The sequence below is a fragment of the Rhipicephalus sanguineus genome, chromosome 10, assembly GCF_013339695.2.
Source record: "Rhipicephalus sanguineus isolate Rsan-2018 chromosome 10, BIME_Rsan_1.4, whole genome shotgun sequence".
NCBI lineage: Eukaryota > Metazoa > Arthropoda > Arachnida > Ixodida > Ixodidae > Rhipicephalus > Rhipicephalus sanguineus.
Genome location: NC_051185.1, coordinates 109,376,304 through 109,390,847, shown reverse-complemented (window position 1 = coordinate 109,390,847; position 14,544 = coordinate 109,376,304).

The following is a 14,544-nucleotide window of genomic DNA, read 5'->3' as shown; positions in this document are numbered from 1 at the left end:
CTTACAGCTGTGTAGACGACTGCTTTTCGTCGTTCGCTGTCCATCGTGCCGGTACGGCAACGCCGCCAGCGGTCACTGCTTGGGTTGACTGGAGTATTTCCGCTGTGCATGTGAATCGCCCATTACCTTTGAAAGTGAACGGTTTGCCCCGTTAGGTGAACATGCACTGTTGTCGACGTCGGCGCAATGCCCAAGAAGACAACATGCATGCTTTGTGTGACAAGGCGTAATGACAACGTTTCTTTGAACGCGTAAGTACTTGTATGCCGACGCCGCGAGAGCAGGATGCGTTTGCTTCTGTCTCTTAAGACGGAAGTGCTACGAATAAATAAGCGTAAAAAAAGTTCTCTGGTGCGGCTGGGTTTCGAAAACGCACGCTCCGAAGCCGACTGTCTTAACCACCGGTCTGAACAACCACGTTTGCAGACTGTGAACGTAGCCCATTGTGCAGCCAGTACAAAACAAATGTCGACCAGCACTTGCTATGAGGTCTTTGTTGAAATGTTTTCTATTGGTGGAATAAAAGACTTCCGTAGGACAAGATGTAGGACCGACATGTAGGACTGCACACGTCAGGAAAATTCTGACTTTGCGAATATTGAAAGCCAAATATGTGTCGCGATGATAGTTTCGTTGTGCCGTTCCATACGCCAACGAACGCAAGAAACACGAAGATGCCGCCCGAAAACAACGTTCCCTATAGCTTCCTAGTGTGAAGTTTTACCCTTATTTGTCAGTTGGACAACTCTCAAAGGAGATTCTGCGTGGATTTTTTTATTCCGTTAATTGAAACTCGTCTTCTGGAACACGAGCACATTTTGTTTGTTTTTGGGGACGCATACCTTGAAAGTAGCGCCACTATGAAAATTCGTTTGAAGTGGATAATGTTGTTGAAGTCACCAGCTCCGTTTCGTGAATTGCTGTTAATGTCGTGTCATAATTAATGCACGAGCTAACTGGGAACATTCCGCCAATTATAGTGACGCATTCAATCTGATTCCTTGTTAAAGTAATGTCCGCCTTTGAGGGCAATGTAGCAGTCCATGTCTGCACCTCATGACTTGGGGCGTACCTTTCAAAGTTACGTGAAACAAACAAACGCACGCACGCACGCACGCACGCACGCACACACACACACACACACACACACACACACACACACACACACACACACACACACACACACACACACACACACACACACACACACACACACACACACACACACACACACACACACACACACACACACACACACACACACACACACACACACACACACACACACACACACACACACACACACACACACACACACACACACACACACACACACACACACGGATTTCTGTGGCTCGACATCACATTCAGAAGCATTATCTTTTATTATCTCATTCACTCTCGGCGTCTATAAATAAAGATGCATATTAATAAAGGTGTGCTGATGCGAAAGTTTTCAGTTTTTTGACGTAAAATCAAAGGTCAAGCCCGCAAGAGCTTAGAAAATGTGGTCAGCGTGAATGCACCCTGAAGAAGTAATTGATGAGTGATTACAGTAGACATTTAAAAGCTAATTTCGGTTCCTACTGTATCCTGATGTCACAACATGGTATGAGCTTCTCGTCCTGTTCTCACGCAAGATCTCGTGAAGTTTCCGCGGCCGCGTCGTTCCTGGCTGCGTTGTTGAGGCACAAGTAGCCATTTTTTGCTGTTGTTGTTGACGAACAAGGGACCAGTTTCGCCAGAATCGACACTAGCCTGACGTCGCGAAAGTGTTAGTGTCAGTGGGTGTGCCATGCGAAATTGACTTTAATGTCAAAATAAAATGTCTTATCAGCATTTAGTGAGCTTTACACTTGCACACAGCCGTCTCTGTATAAAGAACATTTGTATGGCAGAGCAAACTCAGCCTCGAAACTTACCCTCAGCACCCCTAACGGCGAAAACCCTAAACGTCTATGTTTCAAGGTCGTGCGCGATCCATACCAAATGGTAAAAAAAAAGAAAAAAAAAAGAAAAGACGTGATTGCACAAGCTACACTCTTATTCAAGTCCCGCATAACGTCCGGCACATAAGCGGTCCATTTTTATTCCACCAGAAGGTACTCCATATAAGTGGCCCTTCAATCGCCATTAAGCGTGACAAATTCTGCGGTGTCGGGTGGGCCCGCTATATGCGGCCGCGAGCGGACGCAACGCTTATATGGAGCCCGGGTTCGTTCACGCGAAAATTTCTCGAGCGGACGCAACGCTTATACAGGGCCCGTTGTTTATGCGGGAAATTGAGATCGGCGCCGCGGCGAGAAGCGAGAGAGCGCCGAGCGAGCGTGCTCAAGGCTCGAAGTCCACGTTGACGCCGTGTAGTGTTTCCTGTGTTGGCACCGGATGCGGCCGGTGAACTCGAGATACAGCCAATAATACAGCCAGCGCCTCCCTGACCGTGGCAATCGTATCTGATTTCGTGCGAAGCACGTGCGTTGGAAACGCAGCGGCCGTGCCGAGTTACGTCAGTCGCCTCTGCTGCCTCGTTCGCCTCGCACCGTTTTTGTTTTTTGCAGACGTGCCTTTGTTTCTGTTTACTCGTGAATACGCAAAATTATCACGCAAACAACGCCCGCGACGTCTACAAACTCAACGTGCGAAGGAAGCTTTCACCTTTGATCGCGTTCTCTCCCTGCTCACGCTGCTGACTTATCCCCCCTACAGTTCTCTCTCCCATGCGCGTCGAGCGGTGTCCGTCTCTTTTGCGCCCGCTCCTTGCGTGGTGTCCGTTTTCGTTGAGAATTCGGTCCTGCGATAGTCTTGGCGTGCTTCAACGTTTCGGCAGTGCCGATCAGGCCCTGCTGCGTGGGATGTACACCTCGACCGACGTCAAAGGCATTCAGAGAGGAGCGTGCAGTTATGATGGCACGTGTGAGTGCAAAGTGTGTCAGTGCGATGTGAGTGTGAGTGCATCAGATTGCTCGCGTACAACCGCCAGCCCGGGGAACCAGGCGTGCCACATCAAGTTGCCTGGTGCTCCTACTGCGGGCACTGCCCCGTGAACCATGCTCGACTGGGTGAGTTTATTTCGATGCTCCCAATCTTGTGTTGAGCTGTTAGAAACAAAGCACCGCTCCTAACGATTCTCTATAGATCTGTGAAAGGCGCATCGGAAGAGCCTCTTGCTCGGACCTTTTCTTAGAAATGCATGAAGGTCGCAAACTGTCAGAAAGCGAAACACTGTTGCTCACTGTTATGTGGTTCGCGAATCAAGAACGATATCAAGCAGCATCTGCAATTGTGCACCTGAAGCGGATCTATCTCTCATATATTGCTCAAAAACGGAATCAGTATTGTACTTGCATGACTATCGTAAAGCGTTCATAAACAATGTAACTATTTATCTGCGTTTAAGTACTGCAACAGATATAACTTAGATATTTGTTTCTGGTGGAGAGTTGATAAATTACAATTAAGTCTATAGCTAGCTCATTCCATTGAAGAATTTTCTTTCGCACGACAATTTTGTCACAATTATGCAGCAATTTTCGGCGCAGCATATGAAATAAAAAAAAAGCTATTCTTTGTCTGGCCAGACGACCAATACATATGTTTGTCATGACCACGTTGAAAGGAGATATTCAGGGTAGTTTTACGCCCAATTATGCTGTATGCAAACACAAAATGCTTTTGAATACAAGAATGTTTTTCTTCAAAAGAGCTTTAATTTCAATGAAAGAAAGACAATAATCAATAAGCAGGTGGCTGCACCACTCTCAGACGTGTGCATTGACAGCCGAAAGGACCTGAAAAGTTGTGATATTAGTCTATATACAACAGCGCCATTCACTGCATGCATCTGTGTACACAAAGTGGGCCCTTTGAGTCTGCTAAAGTACTCTGACATTGACTTTGAATGTAATTTGTATCATTCACTCAACGAAAGATTATATGTCAAATTTCAGTATTAGAACATCCATGTAGATTGAAGTTTGTTTCCTTGGTGCTGCAAAGAATATTGATACTAGCCTATGTGTAGCCACCTTACATGCGTAGCCACCTTACATGATGACTGGGAACCGCTGTGTATCCTAGTGGTGACATGGCCTTTAGTTTTTTCAGTGTGGACTCTGTCGCAACGTCCACCTTGTTTGTAGCAGAGTTCCTTTTCTGCCATTGAATAGGGTCCAGTCAATTCCTTTGTTTAAAATAGTTTAAGATAGTTCAAGTACATCTGTATGCACAAAGGCGTACACACATAAGCAATCATGTAAGTCAATGTAGGCAATCCATTCGGGCCTTTTTGATTGTCCTGTGGTTCTACCATTTCCCAACAGAAACAGAAACCAGGTATTTCCAGGTTTGCCCTGTGAGCGTGACACTACAGCACTCAAGTTTAGTGCAAAAGGACATGCCCAACACACATGCCATCTGTCACCACCTATGATATGTCATCACTGAGAGGTGGCTTCAGCCTACTATTGAAGCAAGCCAAGACTCTGCTTTCCATAACTTATGGTCTCAGTACACTCATTTGGCTGCTGTTTTTACCCATTTTCATGGAACAGATATATGATATTGTCACGCGGTCGTGACGTCGACGAAGACAACAGTCAGTACGTCCGAGATGAAACTTTATTTGGCCGAACTTGTGGCCGAGAAACTGAGAACTAGAACTACAGCAATACACGCTGTACAATGATAGCGGCGAATAGGGCGTCGTCCGTCGATCAACTGACAAGCGGTGATGCGCGTCCGCATTTAAACATGTGCCATCGAATATTCCAGCGTTATCGCTGGCTGTCGCGCAAATTCTAGAATGAGCTCGAGTGTGCGCGTCTTGCGCACAATCTTAACAAAACTATCTACAATGATCGGAAAGTTTCTCGAACAATGAGGCGCGGTTCGCGCTGAGCGTTGCTGACAGTCCTTGTGGGCGAAAACCGAATAAAGCAAAAGTGATAATAGGAAACGCCCGTGGCAATGCCCCCCTCTGAAAAAGCATCGTCCCGATGCGTAAAACAGAACAGGCCAATGTATGCAACAATAAATAAAAAGAATAAAGCAACAAAGTACAATAATAAAGCAAAATGACAGTCCTTAGATTCGCTAACGCGTGTAATATGGTTTGAGGCGCACGACATGGACGACTTCAGGCCGTGCACGGCGCCGCTGAGAGTTCGTAATGCCGTCAGGGACAACCTCGTAGTCGAGTGCGCCCAGGCGCCGAAGTACCCTGTGCGGTCCGAAGTATCGGCGAAGAAGCTTCTCGCTCAGTCCGCGTCGTCGTATTGGCGTCCAGACCCAGACACGGTCGCCGGGCTGGTACTCGATGAAGCGTCGTCGAAGATTGTAGCGGCGGCTGTCGGTGTGCTGCTGGGGTTTGATGCGCAGGCGGGCCAGCTGTCGTGCTTCTTCGGCGCGCTGTAGGTAGGTGGTCAAGTCGATATTTTCCTCGTCGGTCACGTTCGGTAACATGGCGTCGAGCGTTGTTGCCGGGCTCCGTCCGTAGACCAACTTGTATGGAGTCATCTGCGTCGTTTCTTGTACGGCCGTGTTGTACGCGAAGGTCACATATGGAAGGATGGCGTCCCACGTCTTGTGTTCGACGTCGACGTACATAGCCAGAATGTCGGCGATGGTCTTATTGAGACGCTCGGTCAGGCCGTTGGTCTGTGGGTGGTACGCGGTGGTCCGGCGGTGGCTTGTGTGGCTGTATCCTCCTGAGACCCGGCAATGGGAAATTTGTCCAATATATTGGACATTGCAACACAGCGCACCGCGGCTTGCCAAGCGCTTGCCTCCTCCCAGAAAGCGTTTCCTCGGCTGTTTGTGGGACCCGTGCTGCCATCTAGTGAATGTGGTCAAAGTCGGTGTGTTTCCAGCCTCTCAGGAGCACTCGAAATGGCGGGATTGAGCACGAACAATTTTTACGGCTGCCGCCTAAGAAGTAAGTGGATTTATATTCATTCTTGGATGTCTTAAAGCGCATTTAAGCATTGATTTGTGTTCGTAAGACGTTGGAGCACACAAAGAAATTCATATTTGAGCAAAAGATGGGGTAGGTTTTTTGCATGCGTTGCGTATTTGACAATGTCCAATATAATGGACATTGGGTGTCAATGACAACAAAAACACGACAGTACGTGCGTGTGCTTGCTTGGCGCTCTACAGAGAGTAATATGTTTTTCGCTGCAGTTCTCTCGTTATTACATTTACATTTCACGTATTTTCTTTTGTAGGTAGTAGGCCCCCTGTGAGTGATGCCACGGCTGAGAAAATCTTGGAGAGAATTGCAGAGCGGGACACCTCAGACTTGGACCTCTCGGACAGTGATGACGACTCTGCTGAAGACTTCGTGTTTACTTCATGAACTCCAGGTTGCAACATGAAAACAAAGTTTTTTTGCGTAAAGTGCCAACTGTTCTATTGCATCACGAAGGAACGGCGATGCTTTGAAAACGCCCGCTCATCTTAAACTAAGATTTGCGGACTGGAATTTACGCGACCATTAACAATTGTATTCTCGGTTTGGATGCAGCAAATAAAAGTATATTTCTGTTGCGAGATGTCCTTTTTTTGGTCACTGGCCTCAACTACGCCCTACTATCTGTTCCCCCAAAACATCCCCCTAGAGTCCCAATGTACAATATATTGGACAACGTGCTGCGGCCAAGTAACATAATATATTGAAAAACTACGTGACACTTTTCACCTTTGCACTCAGAAAAAGCAGTTCTGAAAGTTTAACAAAAATCCATGACCATAAATTCACTGTGGGTCTCAGGAGGGTATTCCAAGATCGCTTGAGTTAGGACAGCCGTAAACGCCGTACCTCTGTCGGTGATGAGAACCTCTGGGGCGCCATGACGTAAGACGATGTGCTCCACGAAGAACTTGGCTACCTCGGCGGCACTGCCTTTGGGCAAGGCCTTTGTCTCGGCGTAGAGGGTGAGGTAGTCAGTTGCCACGACGATCCACTTGTTTCCGGTATTAGACGTCGGAAATGGCCCCAGTATGTCCATCCCGATTTGCTGGAACGGCCGCCGTGGTGGCTCAATAGGCTGCAGAAGCCCGGCTGGCCTAGTGGGCGGTGTCTTGCGTCGCTGACAGTCCCGGCAGGTCTTTACGTAACGGGTGACGTCGGCGGAAAGGCGTGGCCAGTAGTACTTCTCCTGTATTCTTGCTAGCGTGCGAGAAACACCCAGGTGTCCAGACGTCGGGTCGTCGTGCAGAGCCTGGAGGACCTCTGGCCGCAATGTCGAGGGTACCACGAGAAGGCAATCGGCTCGAAGCGGTGAGAAGTTCTTCTTTAGGAGAACACCATTGCGCAAGAAAAACGACGTCAGTCCGCGCGTGAATACCTTCGGAACAACGGTGGTCCTGCCCTCGAGGTATTCCACAAGGCCCCTGAGTTCTGGGTCCGCTCGCTGTCGTTCGGCGAAGTCGTCGGCACTTATGGTTCCTAAGAAGCAGTCGTCCTCCTTGTCGTCCTGCGGCGGTGGGTCGACGGGGGCGCGAGACAGGCAGACAGCGTCGGAATGTTTTCTTCCGGACTTCTTGAAGTCGTAGGCTCCACCGTGCGAGCCGACCTGAAGGGTCCTTCAAGTTAGCTAGCCAACACAATGCGTGGTGGTCGCTCACAACTTTGAAGGGCCTGCCGTAGAGGCAGGGGCGAAACTTGGATGTAGCCCAGATGATCGCTAGGCACTCCTTTTCCGTTGTGGAATAGTTCGTTTCTGCCTTTGATAGCGACCGGCTAGCATAACTGATGACCCTTTCCTGCCCGGCAGTCTTCTGCACTAGGACGGCGCCGGGTCCTACGCTGCTTGCGTCGGTGTGGATTTCTGTATCGGCGTATTCATCGAAATGCGCTAGTATCGGAGGCATCTGAAGGCGTCGTTTCAGTTCTTCAAATGCTTCGATTTGCGCCGTTTCCCACTTGAATTGCACGTCGGTCTTCGTAAGGTGAGTTAGCGGCTCGGGGATTCGTGAAAATTCCTTGACGAAGCGCCTGTGGTAGGCGCACAAGCCTAGAAAACGGCGCACGGCTTTGGTGTCGGTGGGTGGCGGGAAGCCAGCGATGGCACCTGTTTTCCGCGGGTCTGGGCGAACACCATCCTTGCTGATAACGTGACCCAAAAATAAGAGCTCCTCGTACGCGAAGCGGCACTTTTCAGGCTTCAAGGTGAGGCCGGAGGTCTTGATTGCTTCAAGTACGGCTTCAAGGCGTCGGAGGTGTTCGTCGAAGCTTGAGGCAAACACAACGACGTCGTCCAAGTATACGAGGCACGTCTGCCACTTCAAGCCAGGCAGCACTGTGTCCATAACTCGTTGGAATGTCGCAGGTGCCGAACAAAGACCGAAGGGCATGACCTTGAACACGAAGAGGCCGTCTGGTGTTATAAAGGCAGTCTTTTCTCGGTCTCTCTCGTCGACTTCGATTTGCCAGTAGCCGGTCTTGAGGTCCATCGACGAAAAGTACTTCGCGTTGTGGAGTCTATCCAGGGCGTCGTCTATCCGTAGAAAAGGGTACACGTCCTTCTTCGTGATTTTGTTCAGGCGACGATAATCGACGCAGAAACGTAGGGTTCCATCCTTCTTCCTCACTAACACTACGGGAGACGCCCACGGACTCTTGGACGGCTGGATGATGTCGTCGCGTAGCATTTCGTCGACTTGCTTCTTAACGGCGTCCCTTTCTCGCGTCGAAACCCGGTAGGGACTCTGACGGAGTGGTCGAGCATTTTTTTCCATTATGATACGGTGTTCAGCAAGGGGCGTTTGCCGGACCCGTGATGACGACGAGAAACAGTCCTTGTATTTCTTCAGAAGGCATCGGAGCTGTTGTTATTGGCGGGCGGGAAGGCTTGGGTTTACGTCGAAGGATGGCTCAGGCATTGCGGTTGTCGTTGTGGCTTCGTCAGAATCTGAAAAGGCAAACGCATCGCTGACAGCCAAGATTTCTTCGATGTACGCAATCGTCGTGCCCCTGCTCAGGTGTCTGTATTCTTGGCTGAAATTCGTTAGCATCACGCTTCCTTTCCCTTCATACAGCCGAGCAATGCCTCTTGCGACGCAAATATCACGGTCTAGCAGCAAACGCTGATCGCTCTCGATGACACCTTCGATGCATTCAGCCGTTTCGGTGCCGACGGGAATTATGATGCTGGATCTAGGTGGAATGGTGACTTGATCCTCGAGCACATTCAGGGCATATTGGCATGGGTTCGTATCCGGCGGTGTCGCTTTCTCCGACGATAGGGTTATCGACTTGGTTCTTAAGTCGATGACGGCGCCGTGGTCACTTAGGAAGTCCATTCCAAGTATCACATCCCTGGAGCAGTTTTGTAGGATTACTAAGCTCGCAGGATAAGTCCGGTTGTTGATGGTGACTCTCGCCGTGCAGACACCAATCGGCGTTATGAGATGGCCTCCAGCGGTCCCGATCTCGGGGCCTTCCCAAGCAGTCATAACTTTCTTCAACTTTGCTGCGAACGGCCCACTGATGACGGAATAGCCGGCTCCAGTATCGACGAGAGCGGTGACGTTGTGGCCGTCGATCTGAACGTCGAGGTCGCTAGCACGCCGTCTTGCGTTGCGGTTACGTCGCGGCGTCGGGTCACGGTTACGTCGGTTTGTTCCGCTGCTTCCGCGTTGCGTCGTTAGGTCTACTTCGGTCCGGGGTCTGTCCGTTAGGTCTACTTCAGTCCGGGGTCGTCAGGGGTCTGTCTGGTTCGCGTCGTGTTCTGAAGGTCTCGTCGCGTTGTCGTCGGCGGCGGCCGCGGAGGATCTTCGGCATTTCGTCGTACAGCAACCGCACCTCCATCGGTTGCTGCCTTTGGTTTCCCGGATGCGGGCTAGGCGACCGGCCCCGGCTTGGGCCAGTGTTCTGCCGGCGGTGCGGTGACATGTAGCGGCCCGGCGACGGCGAGCGGGAAGGTCGTCGTTCTTGCCACTGTGTTCCGGTGAGGTAGTCGTCGATGTCGCGAGGCCGTTCGCCTGGCTGCGTGCGCGGCGCGTTGACGGCGAATCCTCGTAGCCCCATCTGTCGGTACTGACAGCGGCGGTACGTGTGGCCGGCCTCCCCGCAGTGGTAGCGGAAGTCGTCCATATGAACATTGCGTGCGAAACACAAAGAAACGCTTGCTTATACACTTGTGAGATCTGACATTGTACTTGTGGCTGCTTTGAATGCATTAGCAAAATTTCAAGCAGTGGCACCTATAGCTGCGTATCGGGGTGGCTGAAACTTATTTATTTACTGTGGCATAATCCACGCCCATAACAATGTCAATTTATGCACGGTTTTGCATCTAAAGCTTGCAGTATTTTAGTGCTGGCATTCATCCATCCACTGCCTCTGAATTGTTAGCTTTTTGTATGAAGATGTGGTGTGCAGAACATAAAACATATATTAGTTTTTATTACTTTTTTCCAGTATCTTGCAGATGTCCATGGGTTGCCAGGGCCCATGATTGTTTGGAGCTCGGCAACAAAGCTTATTTTTTGTGCTTAGGACGAGCGTGTTACCCTGAAAGATGACTGCACGCTTGAAAAGACAGTTTTCTTGTGTTTGACCGTACATTACATAAAGGATGTTACCTACCCGTCTGCATTCGCCCAAACATTGGGACTAATTCAAAGTTTGCTGCACAAGGAAGAGAGTTTTCCATGTTGCTGGGCAAGCAGTAAACTGCTCGAGATTCTCGACAAGCTCAAGGACAACGCCTAATTTATGTTCTTTTTTGTGCAGTTTTATTTCGTTTGTGTGTTTCTTGTTACATTGTTAGGCTTGGTAGATAAGGTTGCTGGCTAGCTGAATTTTCACAAACTTTAGAGACACTTAAGTTTGTTTTATGTTCATGGCACTTTTCAATGCTCTTTCTTTTGAGGATACCTGAGTAGCAGGTACACTAGCATTGGAATCTGTGGCAGATATCATGTGCAATAATAACTGTATGTGTGTGTGTTCATATATACATATTCATTGTTCATTTTGTAGTTTTCCTCGGAGTATAACATGCACAGTCATCATATTATTTCTGATGCATGTACAATGAAAAGTACTATTTATTAGGGCATCATATTCGGATATCACTTGTCGTTCATGCACAGCTGATACCCAAGTTTTGAAATTTTATTAGCAACTACCTACAGAAAAGCTGCGTCCTCAAACTTCAGGCCTACTAATATAGAGGGTATCTAGTTTAGTCATACATTTGTGATAAATCATAGTAACTACGTGCACTACACAGCTCATGACATAGAACAGAATTTTTTTCACTGTGTATTCTACTCATATATTGCAAATTAACTGCCAGAAACAGGCAGGAAGTACACCTCAAGCCCTTCGTCTGTTTCCAAGGCTACATATATGACGTCGATCAAGGCCCACTTACTTTCAATACTTCTTTGTTACTCCAGTCAATTCTGTGTTATCTTATTGTGTTCAAGTAAAGTTATTATAATTGAAGGCATTTAGGTAGCTCCTGCCAGTTATGTGGTGCAATTTTTTATGTATGTATTGACCTGCACTTTGCAAGAAAGTAGAGTTTTTTCTACGTATAGGCGTGCTAAAACTCAAGCTAGGTCATTATCAATTCTAGTCGGATGAGAAGGCCTGAAACCCCTACAGCATAGAAAAACAACAATCGTTCTGTTTAATTATTGGATCACCTCTTTCGCAGTTGTTTTTTTTACCTTGTTTCTGTAAAAGTGTAAGGTTCACTTATTAGTTTACAAACGCTGTATTGGTGTATACATTGTTGCTCAGTTTTGTTTGTAATTGAAAATAAAATATGTCAAACTACAAAAGTGTGCACTGTGTGTTCAAGGTTACTGACTGTGCAAATAGAGGTAAGTCATGCTGTTTGGAAAAAAAGCTAGTTAAGTTATGCAACATATTTAAAGCTGTTACTGTCTAGAGAAGGACACAGGTGACTTGTGAGATCACAGGGCCAGTGATAAGATGCATGATTAAAGCATTGCAGAATGCATCAATCCATGCATACAGATGATGGTACCGAGAGTCGCATAGCAATTGTGGTCATTACTGATGGAGAAACTGGTCAGGAATTTCAACTGAAGAGTTTTGAATGCATAAACTATATATGTCAGAATGATACATCCATTACAATGCTGCATTACTGAACGTGTAAGACTGTTCATAAAGAAAATTTTTATTGATGACCTGATAACCGATAGGCCACTGACTGCTTTTGGGACACAACTGCAAGAAAAGTGCACACATTCAAGGCCAAATTGCTAAGTAGCTTGCTAGAAAATAACAAGTGGACTGCCCCCTTATTTGTTTTGAAAGGATACGTTTATAAGATCCAGCTAGCTTAATCTGATCCAATAGCAGCTTTCAAAACCATTTCAGCGAAACTACTGCCGAGATCCTTTAGGGGGCCATTATGTTCACAGGTGCTGAAGTGGAATACGTGGAGGTTGAGAATTGAGCAATAAGGAATATGGCATATATTTTAGGGTGATTTTATTATCACATTGATTATTTAGTTGACACAATGTGCTATTACTCCAACAATAGAGCATATAGGTGAAGAACCCTTGCGATGCATCCTATTGTATATGTATTGACGCGTGTGCTCTGCAGACAAGAAAGACAATGGGGACATCAGTGAACATCAACGTCTAGTGGGTCTTCGGGATTTTGCCGAAGACATCATGTTTGTCATTCATGGTGAATCAGCAGTGCAGCCACACACGGACATAGGAAAGAAAGTACACAACACAGTGCTATGTTTCGTGTACCCTTCCTCTGTCTGTGTGGTTGTGCTGCCGATTCATCATGAAGGACAACCAACTAGCCCAAGTTTCAGTCTTGTTAGACATGTTTGTGCCTGCTATTTTTTGTGTCAATAAGCTGTCCTCCTATTCTTGTAGAACTTCTCACTGTCTTGTGTTTGCGTTGTACCGTGACAATATTCTCTATTTTTTCTCTCATGGCTCTGCATCTCATTGTTCTGCTCAGTGTACAGCTGCGCAGCAGCATAACATGTTCCTTCATTCAATTAATGCACTAAATACTGTCATGGGTACTCGAAGAAATGGCACAAAATGTAACAACAATTAGCGGTGCGAGATGAAACACCTAAATGCCACAGTTCTACAGTAATGGGTAAAGGGAAGGGTGCCAGAAAAAGAACAAATACAATTCAGGTCTCAACATTTAGTGAAGGACAAATCTAGTACAATATGCGAATACCCTTTATGTCTGACAGATGTTGTGCCGTGGTAAGTGCCACGGAAGGGGGCTGCATGTAAAGGATAATATAGAAGTGATCACTGGGTAAGTTGGTAATCCATGACTACAAAGAACTGCGCGAAATAAACTGGCACAAGGAAGACGCTTGTCCATGCGTCTCCTTGTGTCATTTTATTTCGTGCAGTTCTTCGTATCAAAGAATAACAGCTGCACATTAGACATGTGTATGTCTGCATGCTTTTGTGAGCCACCGCTATATGAGCTGCTAAATCTGAAAAAAGCTGCGACACTTGTGCTTGAACTACTACAGAATGTTTTTGTGTATAGCTAGTGTTGGTACTGCCAATAAATCTTGAATTCTCAAGCACAGTTTGTATTAGCTGCTGTACTAGCCAAAGCTAAGGATGTTGCATGACAGTTGATATTTAAATAAAAGTGCACGCAAAGCTACATGGTATGGAACAGGGGCTTAGCCAGGGTGGTTTTTCGGGTGATGGGGGGGGTTCAACCCCCCCCCCCCCCAGAAAAATTTTCAATTTTGCTTGCGTATATATACACGCACACATACAAACACATGCACGAACATACATAAAGTATGGCTAACCCTCCTCCCCCCGAAAAAAATTTCTGGCTACGCCCCTGTTATGGAACATAAGGGAGGTTGACTGGGACACGTAAAGCTCAACATTTATGGGTGTGCTATTTGTGTGAAAGCGTGCTTTTTATTTGCAGCTGTTACTTGCAATTATGACACGTATTGAGTATAAGAATTGTTCCTATATATGTACTATTTAGTATTATACGTTTACATGTCGCGTCCCGTGATCCGAATCAAGCAGGATGCTACTGACTGCACATTTTTAAGACAGGCAATTATTTATTCCTAGAAGCCAAGATTACTGCCCGAGTTTAGCCACTTTTAGCATTTTGCTAGTTTATACATTAAAGCGTCGTTAAGCTCAAAGCATACTTGACTGGATCACGTGGAGTGAAGTAATACTGGCCCTTGTCGCCCAGATCACATCTCGTAGCCAAGGAAACAATAACTTTCACTCGTCGACAATGGGTGGAATACGAAAACAACCTTCAACCTGCCACGTTCCCCAACACAGGGCCTCCACCAGATCGCTCTTCGGCGCTGATATGCGGTCAACTGAGACATGTTGTAGAGCTTAACATTCATGAACCTTCAAGGTGCAAAACAAGTGCATATTTAATTTGGGGTTGTTATTTAGATTTCACAGTACCCATTAAATATTAGAATGTTTCAAGTTAATCTTTGCATTATTCAGTGTAATTGTTCACATGATCCTTCTGAATCCTTCAGGCCA